The sequence below is a fragment of the Mus caroli genome, unplaced genomic scaffold (assembly GCF_978045245.1).
Source record: "Mus caroli unplaced genomic scaffold, Mus_caroli_1 scaffold_2, whole genome shotgun sequence".
NCBI classification, from domain to species: domain Eukaryota; kingdom Metazoa; phylum Chordata; class Mammalia; order Rodentia; family Muridae; genus Mus; species Mus caroli.
In genome coordinates, this window is record NW_028227257.1 from 63873676 (window position 1) to 63889196 (window position 15521).

Below are 15521 nucleotides of genomic sequence, written 5' to 3' on the forward strand. Positions count from 1 at the left end.
CTTGGCCATGGGTCCTCACAGAGCACTAATTCAGCCATGGGTACTCACAGATATCTCACTTTGACATCTATCATCACAGAGCACTCACACTTCCCTTGATCTGCACATAGCATTCACTCTGCTATCAGTCCTCACAGAGCACTCACTTGACTCTGAGACTTCACAGAACATTTACTCACCATCAGTGATCCCAGAGAACTCACTCTGCCATCAGTTTTCACAGAGCACCCACTCTGCAATGGGTCTTAACAAAGCACTCATTCTGCAATGGAAAATCACAGAGCACTCACTCTCCATTTGTCTTCACTGAGCACTCACTATGGTTTCTGTCCTCAAAGTACACTCATTCTGCCATTGGTTCTCACAGAGCACTCACTCTGCTCTCAGTCCTCACAGAAAACTCACTCTGCCATATGTCCTCACAGAGCACTCACTCTGCCATCAGTCCTCACAGAGCACTCACTCTGCCATATGTCCTCACAGAGCACTCACACTGCCTACAGTCCTCTCAGAGTACTCACTTGTCATCACTCTTCACAGAGCACTCACTGCAGCATCTATCATCACAGAACACTCACTCTGCCTTGGTTCTTAACAGAGCACTTACTCTGCACATGGTCCTCAGAGAGCACTCACTCTGTCATCAAAACTAACAGAGCATGCACTGTGCCATGTTTCCTGAAAGAGCACTCACTCTGCCATTTGTCCACAAACAGCACTCACTCTGCCATGGGTCCTCACAGAGCACTCACTCTGCCATGGGTCCTCACTGAGCACTTGATCTGCCATCTATCATCAATAATCACTCCTTCTGCCATGGGTCCTCACAAAGCACTCACTCTGCCATTTGACCTCACAGTGAACTCATTCTACCATCAGTCCTTACAGAGCACTCACTCTGCAATGGGTCCTCACAGATCACTCACTCTGCCATCTATTCTCACAGAGCACTCACTCTGCCTTCAGTCCTCACAGAGCACTCATTGTGCCCTCAGTTTTCACAGAGCATCACTCTGCCATGGGTCTTCACAAAGCACTCATTCTGCAATGGAAAATCACAGAGAACTCACTCTCCATCTGTACTCATTGACCACACACTATGCCATCTGTCCTCACAGAACGCTTACTCTGCCCTTGGTCTTCATAGAGCACTCACTCTGCCATCAGTCCTCACAGAGCACTCACTCTGCCATCAGTGTTAACAGAGCATCACTCTGCAATGGTCTTCACAAAGCACTCATTCTGCAATGGAAAATCACAGAGCACTCACTCTCCATCTGTTCTCACTGAGCACTCACTATGCCATCATACCTCAGAGAGCACTCACTCTGCCATGGGCCCTCACAGAGCACTCTCTCTGCCATAAGTCCTCTCAGAGTACTCACTCTGCCATCACTCTTCACAGAGCACTCACTGCAGCATCTATCATCACAGAGTACTCACACTGCCATGGTTCTTAACAGAGCACTTACTCTGCGTCTGGTCCTCAGAGAGCACTCACTCTGTCATCAAAACTCAAGAGTATGCACTCTGACATGGCTCCTGAAAGAGCACTCACTATCATTTGTCCAAAAGAGTACCAACTCTGCCATGGATCCTCACAGTGCACTCACTCTTCCATGGTTGCTCACAGAGCACTCACTCTGCCAGGGCTCCTCACAGAGTACTCACTCTTCCACCTATCATCACATAGCCCTCTTCCCTGGGTCCTCACATAGCACTCACTCAACCTTGAGTCCTCACAGAGCACTCACCCTGGTATGGGTCTTCAGAGAGCACTTATTCTGACATGGGTACTCACAGAGCATTCACTCTGCCATGGGTACTCACAGAGCACTCAGTCTGCCATATGTTCTCACACAGCACTCACTCCTCATTGGCTCCTCACAGAGCAATAACTCTGATATCAATCCTCACAGAGCACTCACTCTGCCATCAAAACTCAGAGAGCATGCACTCTGCCAAGTCTCCTGACAGAGTACTCACTCTACCATTTGTCCACAAAGAGCATTCACTCTGTCTGGGGTTCTCACAGAGCACTCATTCTTACATGGGACTAAGAGAGCTCTTGCTAGTGTATGCAATGGTGTCCGCATTTAGAAGCTGATTATGGGATGGATCCCTGGATACGGCAGTCTCTAGATGGTCCATCCTTTCATCACTAGCAAACACAGGAGTGGATGCTCACAGTCAGCTATTGGATGTATCACAGGGCTCCCAATGGAGAAGCTAGAGAAAGTACCCAAGGAGCTAAAGGGATCTGCAACCCTATAGTTGGAACAACATGATGAACTAACCAGTACCCCGGAGCTCTTGTCTCTAGCTGCATATGTATCGAATGATGGCCTAGTTGGCCATCACTGGAAAGAGAGGCCCATTGGACTTGCAAACTATATATGCCCCAATATAGGGGAATGCCAGGGCCAAAAGAATGGGAATGGGTGGGTTGGGAAGTGGGGGGCGCTATGGGGGACTTTTGGGATAGCATTGGAAATGTAATTGAGGAAAATATGTAATAAAAAATATTAAAAATTAAAAAAAAGAGAGAGCTCTTGCTCTGCCATCTGTCCCTACAGAGCATTCATTCTGCCATCTATCATCACAGAGAACTCCCTCCTTGAGGGGATCTCACATAGCACTCACTCTGTCATCAATCCTCACAGAGCATTCACTCTGTCATGGGTCCTCATAGAGTACTCACTCTGCCATCAGTCATTACAAAGCACTCACTCTGCCATGGGTCCTCACAGAGCACTGACTCTGCCATGGGTCCTCACAGATCACTCACTCTGCTATGGGTCCTCATAGAGAAAGTAGTTTGCCATCTATCATCACAGATCACTCACTCTGCCATGGGTACTCACAGAGCACTCACTCTGACATCATTCTGCACAGAGCACTCACTCTGCCATGGGCACTCACAGAGGACTCACTCTGACATCAGTCCTCATAGAGCATTCACTCCTACATGGGTCCTAAGAAAACTCACTCTGCCAGGCATGCTTACAGAGCACTAACTCAGCAATATGTCCTCACAGTGCACTCATTCTTCCATGGGTCCTCACGGAGCACTCACTAAAGCATTAGCCCTCAGAGAGCATTCAATCTTCCATATGTCCTTACAAAGTACTCACTCTATCATAAGTCCTCACAGAGCTTGCACAAGGCTATGGGTCCTCATAGAGCACTCACTCTGCAATCAGTTTTCAAAGAGCATTAACCCTGCCATGAGTCCTCACAGAGCACTAACTCTGCCATGGGTACTCACAGATCACTCCCTTTGCCATCTATCAACCCAGAGCACTCACTCTTCCCTGGGTCCACACATAGCCCTCACTCTGCCATCAGTCCTCTCAGAGCACTCACTCTGCCATCAGTTGTCACAGAGCACACACTCTGCCATGTATCCTCACACTGCACTCACTCTGCCATCAGTCCTCACAGAGCACTCACTCTACCATGGGTTCTCACAGGGACTCACTCTGCCATCTATCATCACAGAGCACTCACTCTGCAATGGTTGCTCACAGAACACTCACTCTGAGATCATTCTTCAAAGAGCACTCACTCTGACATCATTCCTCACAGAGCACTCACTCTTCCATGAATCCTCACAGACCACTTACTTTGCCATGGTCCTCACCCAGCACTCACTGTGACATCTATCCACTCAGAGCACTCACTCTGCCATGGGTTCTCAAAGAGCACTTGCTCTGGCATGAGTCCTCACAAAACAGTCACACTGCCATGGGTCTCCACAGAGCACTCACTCTGCCATCTGTCATACAAAGCACTCACTCTACCATGTGTCCTCACAGAATACTCACTCTGTCATGTATCATCAGGGAGCACTCACTCTGCCATGAGTCCTCAAAGAGCACTTACTCTGCCATGTGTCGCACAGAGCATTCACTCTGTCTTCTATTATAACAGATCACTCATTTTGCCTTGGGTCTTCACAGAACACTCACTCTGAAATTATTCTTCACAAAGCACTCATTTTGACATCATTTCTCACAGAGCACTCACTCTACCATGGGTTTTCAGAGAGCACTCACTCTGACATCTATCATCATAGAGCACTCACTCTGCCATAGGTCCTCAAAGAACACTCACTCTGCATTAGTCCTCACAGAGCACTCACTGTGCCATCAGTCTTCACAGAGCCTTCACTCTGCCATGGGTCCTCAAAGAGCACTCACTCTGACATCAGTCCTCTCAGAGCACTCACTCTGCCATGGGTCTTCACAAAGTACTCATTCTGCAGTGGATAATCACAAAGCATTCACTCTCCATTATTGCTTACAGAGCACTCACTGTGCCACCTGTCCTCACAGAGCATTCACTCTGCCCTTGGCACTCACAGAGACTCACTCTGCTATTAGTCCTGACATAGCACTCACTGTGCCATTTGTCCTCACAGAGCACTCACTATGCCATCTGTCCTCCCAGAGCATTCACTCTGCCCTTGGCCCTCACAGAGACTCCCTCTGCCATCAGTCCTCACTGAGCACTCACTCTGCCATTGGTCCTCACAAAGCACTCACTTTGCAATGGGAACTTATAGAGAACTCACTCTGCCATCTATCATCACAGATCACTCTGTCATGGTTCCTCACAACACACTCTGTCTGAGATCATTCTTCACAGAGCACTCACTCTGACATCATTCCTCACAGAGCACTCACTCTTCGATGAATCCTCCCAGACCACTTACTCTGCCATGGTCCTCACCCATCATTCACTGGGCCATCATTCCACTCAGAGCACTCACTCTGCCATGGGTTCTCAAAGAGCACTTGCTCTGCCATGAGTCCTCACAGAACAGTCACACTGCCATCTATTATCAAAATCACTCACTCTTCCATGTGTCCATATAGAGCATTTACTCTGTCATGGGTCAACACAGAACACTTACTCTGCCATCTGTCCTACAGAGCATTCACTCTGCCATCATACCTCACAGAGCACTCACTCTGACATGGGTCCTCACAGAGCACACACTTAGCCATCAGTCCCTTCAGAGCACTCACTCAGACATAGGTCCTCACAGAACACACACTTATCATCAGTCCCTTCAGAGCACTCACTCTGCAAGTAGTCCTCCCAGAGCACTCATTCTGCCATCAGTTTTCATAGAGCAGTCACTCTTCCATTGGTCCACACAAAGCACTCACTCTGCAATGGGAACTCACAGAGCACTCACTCTCTTTCTGTCTTCACAGAGCACTCACTATGCCATCTGTCTCACAGAGCATAAACTCTTCTCTTGGTCCTCACAGAGCACTCACCTGCCATCAGTCCTCACAGAGCACTCACTCTGCAATGGGTCCTCACAGAGCACTCACTCTGCCATCCGTCCTCACAGAGAACTCACTGTGCCATGTGTCCTCACAGAGCATTCACTCTGGCATCTATCATCAAAAAGGACGCCAACTGCCATGTTTCCTCACATAGCACTTACTCTGTCATTGGTCCTCACAGAGAACTCACTGTGCCATGTGTCCTCACAGAGCATTCACTCTGGCATCTATCATCAAAAAGGACGCCAACTGCCATGTTTCCTCACATAGCACTTACTCTGTCATTGGTCCTCACAGAGCACTCACTCTGCAATGGGTCCTCACAGAGCACTCACTCTGCCATCAGTCCTCACAGAGCACTCACTGTGCCATGTGTTCTCACAGAGCATTAACTCTGGCATCTATCATCAAAAAGCACTCAATCTGTCATGTTTCCTCACAGAGCACCTTTTTGTCATCAGTCCTCACAGAGCACTCACTCTGCCATGGGTCTCCACAGAGCACTCACTCTGCCATCTATCATACAAAGCACTCACTCTACCATGTGTCCTCACAGAATACTCACTCTGCCATGTATCATCAGGGAGCACTCACTCTGCCATGAGTCCTCAAAGAGCACTTACACTGCCTTGTGTCGCACAGAGCACTCACTCTGCCTTCTATTATCACAGATCACTCACTTTGCCATGGGTCTTCACAGAACACTCACTCTGAAATTATTCTTCACAAAGCACTCATTTTGACATCATTTCTCACAGAGCACTCACTCTGACATCTATCATCATAGAGCACTCACTCTGCCATAGATCCTCAAAGAACACTCACTCTGCATTAGTCCTCACAGAGCACTCACTGTGCCATCAGTCTTCACAGAGCCTTCACTCTGCCATGGGTCCTCATAGAGCAATCACTCTGCCATGGGTCTCACAGATGACTCACTCTGCCATGGGTACTCACAGAGCACTCACTCTGACATCATTCCTCACAGAGAACTCACTCTGCCATGGGTTTTCACAAAGCACTCACTCTGTAATCAGTCTTTATAGAGCAATCACTCTGCCATGGTTCCTCAAGAACACTCACTCTGCCATCAAACCTCACAGAGCATACACTCTGCCATGATTCCTGACTGAGCACTCACTCTGACATTAGTCCTCACACAGCACTCTCTCTGCCATGGGTCCTCACAAAGCACTCACTTTGCAATGGGAACTTATAGAGAACTCACTCTGCCATCTATCATCACAGATCACTCACTCTGACATGGTTCCTCACAACACACTTGTCTGAGATCATTCTTCACAGGGCACTCACTCTGACATTATTCCTCACAGAGCACTCACTCTTCAATGAATCCACACAGACCACTTACTCTCCATGGTCCTCACACAGCACTTCCTGGGCCATCATTCCACTCAGAGCACTCACTCTGCCATGGGTTCTCAAAGACCACTTGCTCTGCCATGAGTCCTCACAGAACAGCCACACTGCCATCTACCATCAAAAATCACTCACTCTTCCATGTTTCCATATAGAGCATTTACTCTGTCATGGGTCAAAACAGAACACTTACTCTGCCATCTGTCCTACAGAGCATTCACTCTGCCATCATACCTCACAGAGCACTCACTCTGCCATGGGTCCTCACAGAGCACACACTCAGTCATCAGTCCCCTCAGAGCACTCACTCTGCCAATAGTCCTCCCAGAGCACTCACTCTGCCATCAGTTTTCATAGAGCAGTCACTCTACCATTGGTCCACACAAAGCACTCACTCTGCAATGGGAACTTACAGAGCACTCACTCTCTTTCTGTCTTCACAGAGCACTCTCTATGCCATCTGTCTCACAGAGCATAAACTCTTCTCTTGGTCCTCACAGAGCACTCACCTGCCCTCGGTCCTCACAGATCACTCACTCTGCAATGGGTCCTCACAAAGCACTTACTATGCCATCAATCCTCACAGAGCAGTCACTCTGCAGTGTGTCCTCACAGAGCACCTATCATCACAAAGCACTCACTCTGCCATGGTTCCTTGACCCATGCTACCATCTTGCCAGCAAGAACGCATGCAGGACACTTGGATCCTTCTGCAATAAAGCTTTAATGCATCTCGAGAGATAGATGATCAGCTTCAGGAGAGGAGACCCAGAGAGCAGAAAACCCTTCCCTTATATAGGCTGAGAAGTATGGTTGGAGACGTGCACCACCCAGATTGGCTGCCCACCATCAGCCCAGATGACGCCATGGGAGAGGCAGGGCTCAGGTAATGGAAAGATACCCTGATGCCTGCACACACTACTTGTTTTTCACTAGGAGCAATGGATGTCAGCACCATCTTGTAATGGCTACCGTGAGGGCGGCTCCTCACATCTCCCCCTTTTCTTTTATTTTAGAAGCAACAGGCCACCCAGTGCTGAGAGTGGAGATAGAGTTCAAATCCCCAGTGTGCAAGCATAGGGGCCTTACACAAAACCTCCTCCCAGGCTCGTCACCCGGAGGGGTCTTGGTCCGCTCCCGTGTCGTTTTTTTCCTGGGGGAAGGACACTAAGATACTCAACCTTCTTAAAAGATGACATATCTCCCAGGAAGAAGCTCAAATTAGACCGCAAAGCCATTCCAGTGCAGTGCTTAGCCTCACAACTCTCCTGGGCTGCTAAAGCACACTCGCTCCGCCCCATGCATATTGCTTAAGCATCGATAACCATATATCGGGGGAGGCACCATGCTCCAAAGCAACAAGCGCCTGGGTTACTACCATCCTGTCCCTCCTTGTTTGGGCTTTAAGTTGGCAGATCATCCATAGTAGGAGCAGTACTCCACCGCACACAGCCACTCCAAACAAACCCACCCCCACACATTCCTTGAAGTAGGAGAATGCTGCAGAAATCCAGGTAGAAAATTCTTCCATCAATGACAGGTCAAGACGTGTCGAATTGACTTGTAAGATGGCGATCCTCAGCTCCCGTAGTGTCTGTTCAAATTCTATGGTCCAATTCTGTAACAAATAACAAGACAAAGCCTTTGACAGGTTAGCTGCTCTTGTAAAATTCTCAAATTGTACTGAGGTGATACAGAGGCTAGGCAGCTTATGTTTGCAACCCAGCTGAGCCATTTGCCACAGGATATCCACCTGCTCTTGGACCAGATCGATCCTTTGGTTTACCAACATGAAGCCTCCCTGTATCTGGGAGTTGGCCGTGGCCTACCTGTCCAGGGCCGATGTCACTCTTGCCGAAAGGTCATCGATGGTTTGCGTTGTCTGAACCGTAGAGGACAAGGCAAGGGCCGAAGCAGTGACAGAGGCAGCTACTGCTGCTGTTACTACTAAGCTAACTATAATAGCAGAGATTCCAAAATCTCTCTTTTCTTTAAATAAGCTTAAACTGCTAGGGGCTTCCACAGGAACTGAAACAAATCTAGGCATGCGAGTAACCAAAGCAAAGGGATACTTAGTAGCATCCCAACACAGGGCATAAAAACATTCATTAAGCAAGCAATCTAACTCTAATTGATTACTATTTAAACTTTTATTACTTACCATCCACAGAAAGGGGGGGGCAAACACAAACCGGGGTGACAGTATAATTCACCCTTTTAAATGCTTTATATTTAGTATTAGAGGAGGACCAATTGAAGGACCCCAAACCAGCACTCAAAGTGCCCTTCCACTCAAAACCCATTTGGCCCTTTTCACTATATCCACCTTCAATCATGGCCATAGGTGAAAAATCGGTACAGCTCCCATTAACCCCACAAAGTAACCATTGATCAAAAGGGTTAGCATCTGCCCAATCAGGATTCATGAAGGTAAAATCATGTTCAGCAAAGATTTCATTAATCTCTACACTTATGTATGGGGAAAAAGAGAAAAAAAAATCCTTCAACCACCCAAGCGGGTTTTCTGGCCTGGCACCCAGTCCAAGGAAGCATGGAGTTCTCCGAGGATCTTCCTTTACAAAAGGGTGCCATTCTGGGTTGCTGGGGCGGTGCTTTCCTGGATTTATGACTAGGCCACCAGCCTTGGATTACCGAGGCATTAGCTATTATTTCAGAGTGGGTTCCCCAAGCAGCCTCTTTCAGCCAGGCAGCTGATTGATTATATAAGGATATACACTGGCTTTGGTCTTTCAAGTCAGAGATCATCACAAAGCACAGGCTTCCTTTGAGGGAAAAGTTCTATTTTCCATCAGAGCCTGAATTTGCCCATCTAATGGTAAAAAGGCAAGTCCCAGCTCCCTATCAGTAGTAAAGAAACGTGGAAACACTTGTGCACTGTGCATGACAGGCATGGGCAGGGGAAAGGTGGACATAATACCCCAACGCAATTCCCCCAATATACTAGGAACCAGGATCTCCAATAGAAGGGTCAGTATCCATCGTTGTTTCAGTGTTCCCTCTTTTGTCCACATCTTCTGAAGGGGAGATCCTTCGGGTGAGGCATTCTGGATCCCAAAGAGGATTGCCTTCTTCCTGTGGAAAGACACAAATAACTCCCCTGGATCTTATTAAAATAGGATCCGGGCCTCTCCATTTTCCGGTTAAGACATCTTTCCATTTGATCATTTCTCTAGGTCTGTTTGGTTCTGAACAGTGACGATCAGCAGCAGTGCGGCCTTGTTCATCAAGATTCAAAAAATTAAGAGTAAAGAGTGCCATGGAGATGGCCACTCTCGGTATTAAGGGCAGAGACTCGTCGACTCCCCCTTTCTGTTTGATTAGGTAAGATTTAAGAGTGCGGTGGGCACGTTCCACAATGCCTTGTCCCTGAGGGTTGTATGGCAAACCAGTTAAATGAGTTACATTCATCTGGTGACAGAACTGTCGAAATTTTTGAGAGGTGTAGGCCGGTCCATTATCTGTTTTAAGAATTTTGGGTTGTCCCCAAGCACTCCAAGCTTTAAGGCAATGTTGAATTACATGTGAGGTTTTTTCCCCGTAAGAGGCGAGGCAAAAATGATACCAGAACAAGTATCCACAGAAACATGCAAGTATTGAAGCCTCCTAAAGGACGAAATGTGTGTTACATCCATCTGCCAGACTTGTAGTGTTTGAATCCCCCGTGGGTTAACCCCCACATGTGGCACTGGCAAGAACTGGCAACAGTTTTGACACTGAGTAACTATTTCCCTAGCCTCTTTTCTGGTCAATGCAAAGCGACGGCACAAGGTTTCAGCCATCACATGGAATTGTTTGTGAAAATTTCTTGCAGCATCCACTTGGGATGAAAGGGCAGCAGCCACAACCCTGGTGGCTCGGTCTGCAAGATCATTAGCCCTGGATATGGGCCCAGGGAGACTCGAATGTGCTCTGGCATGGGTGATATAAACAGGAAATCTCCTATATAATAAAACAGCCTCTATTTTTTGAAAAATATCAGCGACTTTACTGGATGACTTTATTACCCCAGCAGTCTCTAGAAGGTTAACTGCATTGACCACATAGGAGGAATCTGACACAATGTTAAGCGGTCCCGGGAAGGCCTTAAGGACCTCTAAAACCATCAAACATTCCACAATCTGAGGTGAAGTTTCATTATATTGTTTAGACACTATTTTGTCATTGGTCACATAAGCACCTACACCAGTTTTTGACCCATCTGTATACACTATAATTCCTTCTGGAAGCGGGTTTTTTTGCTGTCACCTGTGGAAACACTATGGCTTGATTCAGGGCAAATTGTAAAATTGGATGTCTAGGATAATGATTGTCAATTTGTCCTGAAAAGGAGGTGACTAATACTGCCCAGTCATCAGATGTAGCTGCAAGGACCTGAACTTGTGTGGCAGTATAGGGAACAATTAGCAATTTAGGATCTCGTCCAAAATGAGTTACTGCTGCTTTTAAGCCATGAAGCGCAAGTTGCGCAACGGCGTTAGGATATCAATCGATTACTTTTGCCAGAGAAGCATTGGGATGGATCCATAATAATGGTCCATCTTGCCACAATACAGCAGTTGGTAACTGAGCTGTCTTAAAGACACACAAGTCGAAAGGTTGTGATTCCTCAATACGCCGTAACTGGGCATTTTGTAAGGCATTCTCTACTACTTGCAAGGCTTTATTAGCCGCAGGAGTTAGGGCTCTGGGAGAGGAGATATGTGAATCCCCCTCTAAAATATCAAATAAAGGTTTAAGCTCGGCAGAGGAAATCTTTAAAAAAGGCCTAAGCCAATTTATATCCCCCAATAACTTTTGAAAATCATTAAGAGTATGTAAATGATCTCCGCGAATTTCCAATTTTTGAGGAAGTATCTTATCTGGAAAAATAATGGTTCCCAGAAAGGAACCCACTTCCGAAATCTGAACCTTTTCTCAGCTATATGCAGTCCCCATTGGGTTAACATTTTTATCAAAATGGATAGGATTTTTGTAAAAGCATCATATCTTTATGGCACAAAAGAATATCATCCATATAATGTAACAACAGTAAGGAGGGAAAATATTGTCTCACAGGTTCTAATGCTGCCTGTACAAAAAGCTGGCACATAGTGGGGCTATTTGCCATGTCCTGAGGGAAGACTTTCCACTGGAACCTCTTATCAGGCTCCATATGATTAAGGGCTGGAATCGTAAAAGCAAATCTTGGTCGATCTTGGTGACACAAAGGGATGGAAAAGAAACAGTCTTTAATGACTAAAATGACAATTTTCCATTGCTTAGGCAGGGCAGATAACAGAGGTAAACCCCGCTGGATTGAGCCGAAAAGGTTCATTTGTGCATTAATTGTTCGAGGTCATAAAGTAACCTCCATTTGCCTGATTTCTTTTTTATGGCAAAAATTGGAGTATTCCACGGGGACGTGGAAGGTTCCAAATGTCCGAGCTTCACCTGTTCTGTAACTAACTTGTTGACTGCCTCCAATTTCTCAGAGGATAGGGGCCATTGGGAGACCCACACGGGTTCCTCTGTTACACAGGGAATGGGTCTTGTAACCCCAATGGCCTCTAGGAAAAACCCAAGCCCCGTCTGCCTGGGTTACTGTTGTGGGAGACAGGCTCAAGTCTACCTTGTTCTTTGCTTCCCAATCCCTTTGTGTACCCCATCTTCTTCATAATATTAGTGGCCTGAACTGAGTATTCATTGGTTAATGTGATTCCCATCTCAGAAAGCACATCTCTGCCCCATAGGTTAACCGGCAGCGGGAGCACATATGGAGTAAACAGGCCCCTCTGTCCTTCTGAGGTTTGCCATGTCAGGGTGGATGAACTAATCGCTGGGCAAGATTGATAACCCAGGCCTTGTAAAGAATGAGAAGATTTTGTAACAGGCCAGCTCTTGGGCCTGTTACAAAAGATGAAATGATAAGATGAAATGATACTCTTATCTGCTCTGGTGTCCATAATCCCCTCAAAATCTTTGTCATTAATAAAAAGATGTAGAGTAGGCCTGGCATTCAAAGGCATAACTAGATAGGCTGAATCGGGGCCAGAAGAACCCACACCTCTCAATTCTTTTATCCTTATCGGGGCTGGGCAAGAATATTAATTGTGCAATTCTATCTCCTGGGCTAATGGAAAAAATACCTTGGGGGCAGGAGCAAAGGACTTGAATGTCTTGCAGGGTTGGTGGTCCACTACCCCAGGATGAACCACAAGGCCTTGTAAAGTGAGAGATCCTCGCCCAATAATGAGACCCATAGTCCGAGGGGATAAGGGTCCAGGAGACTTAACGGGGATTGGTTGCACATTCATTTGGGGCATGAGTAAGAAACTGGAGGTGGTGTGCAAGTCCACTCCTGTGACTCGTCGGGTGTCATCTCCTCTGTCCTGCTCTGGCTTTTGACAAAGCGGCTCCCATATTTGTGAGGGCCCTGGGATCGGGGGCCCAGCACCCCGTTTTTTGACGGTGAGGGATTAACTTCACCTATCAGGGGCAGGAGTCTTCCTTTTACATCTCTGACAGAGCAGCATTCACTAGGCTTGTGATAGCCCTTTCCGCAGCGGGAGCAGAGAACAGCTCCTCTTGCGCGTTCAGGTACAGGGCAATTTCTCTTCAAATGTCCAGCTTTCCCACAATTGGAACACGCCTTTTGTTTGTTGACATTAGGGCGCCTCTGAGATTGCAATATAGCTGCGGCTAGTCCCGCGTTGGTGAGAGGGCCTCCTAGCTCCCTACATATCTTAAGCCAGTCTTGTAACCCTTTGTTTTTTCTTGGCGTGATGGCCGCCCTACACTCTTGGGTGGCTTGCTCATAAATGAGCTGTTCAATTAGAGGCATGGATTGCTCGGGGTCGCCAAAGACCCGGGCTGCGGCCTCAGTCATTGTTGCCACAAAATCAGAGAATGTTTCATGGGGGCCCTGAACAATCTTTGTAAGGTGACCCCCAGCCTCCCCTTTTCTTGTAAGTGCCTTCCAAGCCTTGACCGCAGCTGCCCCTATCTGGGTGTATGCCCCCCAAGGATAGTTAATTTGATTGGCGGCATACTGCCCTTGGCCGGTCAACAATTCAAAGGTCCATTGTCTCTGGTTGTCATCAATTGCTGTGGTATTGGCCCTGGCCTGATTTTGGGCCACATCATATCATAGAGCTTTCCATTCCATATATTGTCCCATATTAGGGAGTGTAGCCTTTGCTATCATTTGCCAATCTGACGGGGTCATGGCCATATTGCCGAATCTCTCGACCTGAACCAGAGTAAAATTGGCACTGACCCCATAGTTACGGACAGATTCAGCAAGTTCTTTAAGTTGTTTATAGTCCACTGGGGCGTGCATACGCCCCGCCTCCCCAGTATCAAAGACTGGAAATGCCACCTGTATCTTTTTGAATTCTTCCTGAGGAAAAAAGGAGTTAGCGCTATACCGCAATTCATAAGGCGGTAGCACTGTGGGCACAGTAGCTGGTGTGCTACCCTTTTTATTACTTCCTGATCATGACCATCGGTCAGGGTTATATCTTTGTTCTTCATATTTTGCTGCCTCCTCCTCTAATTCAGCCTCCTCACTGGGATCTAGGTCTTCGGACCCTGAACTATCAATCTCTAAGGCCTCCAAGTCATGGATAGGATAAAGATTAGTATAAGGCTTTTTCTTAGTAGAGGGCTCAGTTTTACTGCCCTTCTTTCTCTCTCCCCTTCCTTCTGAATCCCGGGGAGGGCCCTTTTTCTTAGACATGTCTTTCTTTTTTCAAGCTCCCATTCTCTTGCTCCGTTCGGTTTCTGACATACTGTCCTGAACCTCTTCTAGTGTTCCCTGTCCCTCCACAATGGCGGGTCGGCAGGTTTTATCCTCTAGACAGTTTTTTATCAGCTTCCAAATTGCCTTGGTGCCCAGGCATAAGTCTCCCTCTTCATGCTTACGGTCAAGGTCCCTTCCTAGCTTATTCCATGAGGCTACAGTTAGAGACCCCGAACAGGCATACCAGGGAGCAACGCGATCCACCTCCTTAACAAAGTTCTGCAGCATACAGGAGGCAACCTGCAGGTCGAGTTGCTTTAGCACTGCCTGTAATGCGGTGATCACTGACTGTGAGGAGCCCATGATAAAGTGAGTGCCTGCGACTGATCTATGCCCGACTTATGGTACTCCTTAAGCAAAGTGAAAGTAAACGGCGCTCCACTCCCTTATTTATGGGAGGCTTACAAGATACCTCAATGCTGCCTCTTATCTACATCGGACTGACCACACCTCAAATTTCAACACCAGCCTCGATGGACAGAATAAGAAACAATAAGAAACAAAATGAGGGCCAGGGCAACCAAGACTAGAGCTTCTACCGCCCCTTCCTAGGGTGAATCTAGATTAAGACCAAAATCAAAAGGGATAAGAGGTTCACGATCAGACATCTCTCTCCGAACTTACCTTTTCCTTGCAGTTCTGAATCCACCCAATCTCCAGGAGTTCTCCTCAATGCCAGCGATTTGATCCCAGATTTCCTGCACCAGATGACCCACATTACCTTCTCGCCAGCAAGAATGCACGCAGGACACTCGGATCCTTCTGCAATAAAGCTTTAATGCATCTCGAGAGAGAGATAGATGATCAGCTTCAGGAGAGGAGACCCAGAGAGCAGGAAACCCTTCCCTTATATTGGCTGCCATGGTTCCTCACAACACACTCTGTCTGAGATCATTCTTCACAGAGCACTCACTCTGACATCATTCCTCACAGAGCACTCACTCTTCAATGAATCCTCATAGACAACTTACTCTGCCATGGTCCTCACGCAGCACTCGCTGGGCCATCATTCCACTCAGAGCACTCACTCTGCCATG

The 15521-nt window shown here is 47.3% G+C and overlaps 2 pseudogenes; both read right to left on the bottom strand.

Moving 5' to 3' along the window:
• Positions 1–1209: 1209 nt before the first annotated feature.
• LOC147005841 (uncharacterized) lies at positions 1210–9715 on the bottom strand (annotated as a pseudogene).
• A 2535-nt stretch (positions 9716–12250) lies between these two features.
• LOC147005842 (endogenous retrovirus group K member 7 Pro protein-like) lies at positions 12251–13006 on the bottom strand (annotated as a pseudogene).
• Positions 13007–15521: the final 2515 nt, after the last annotated feature.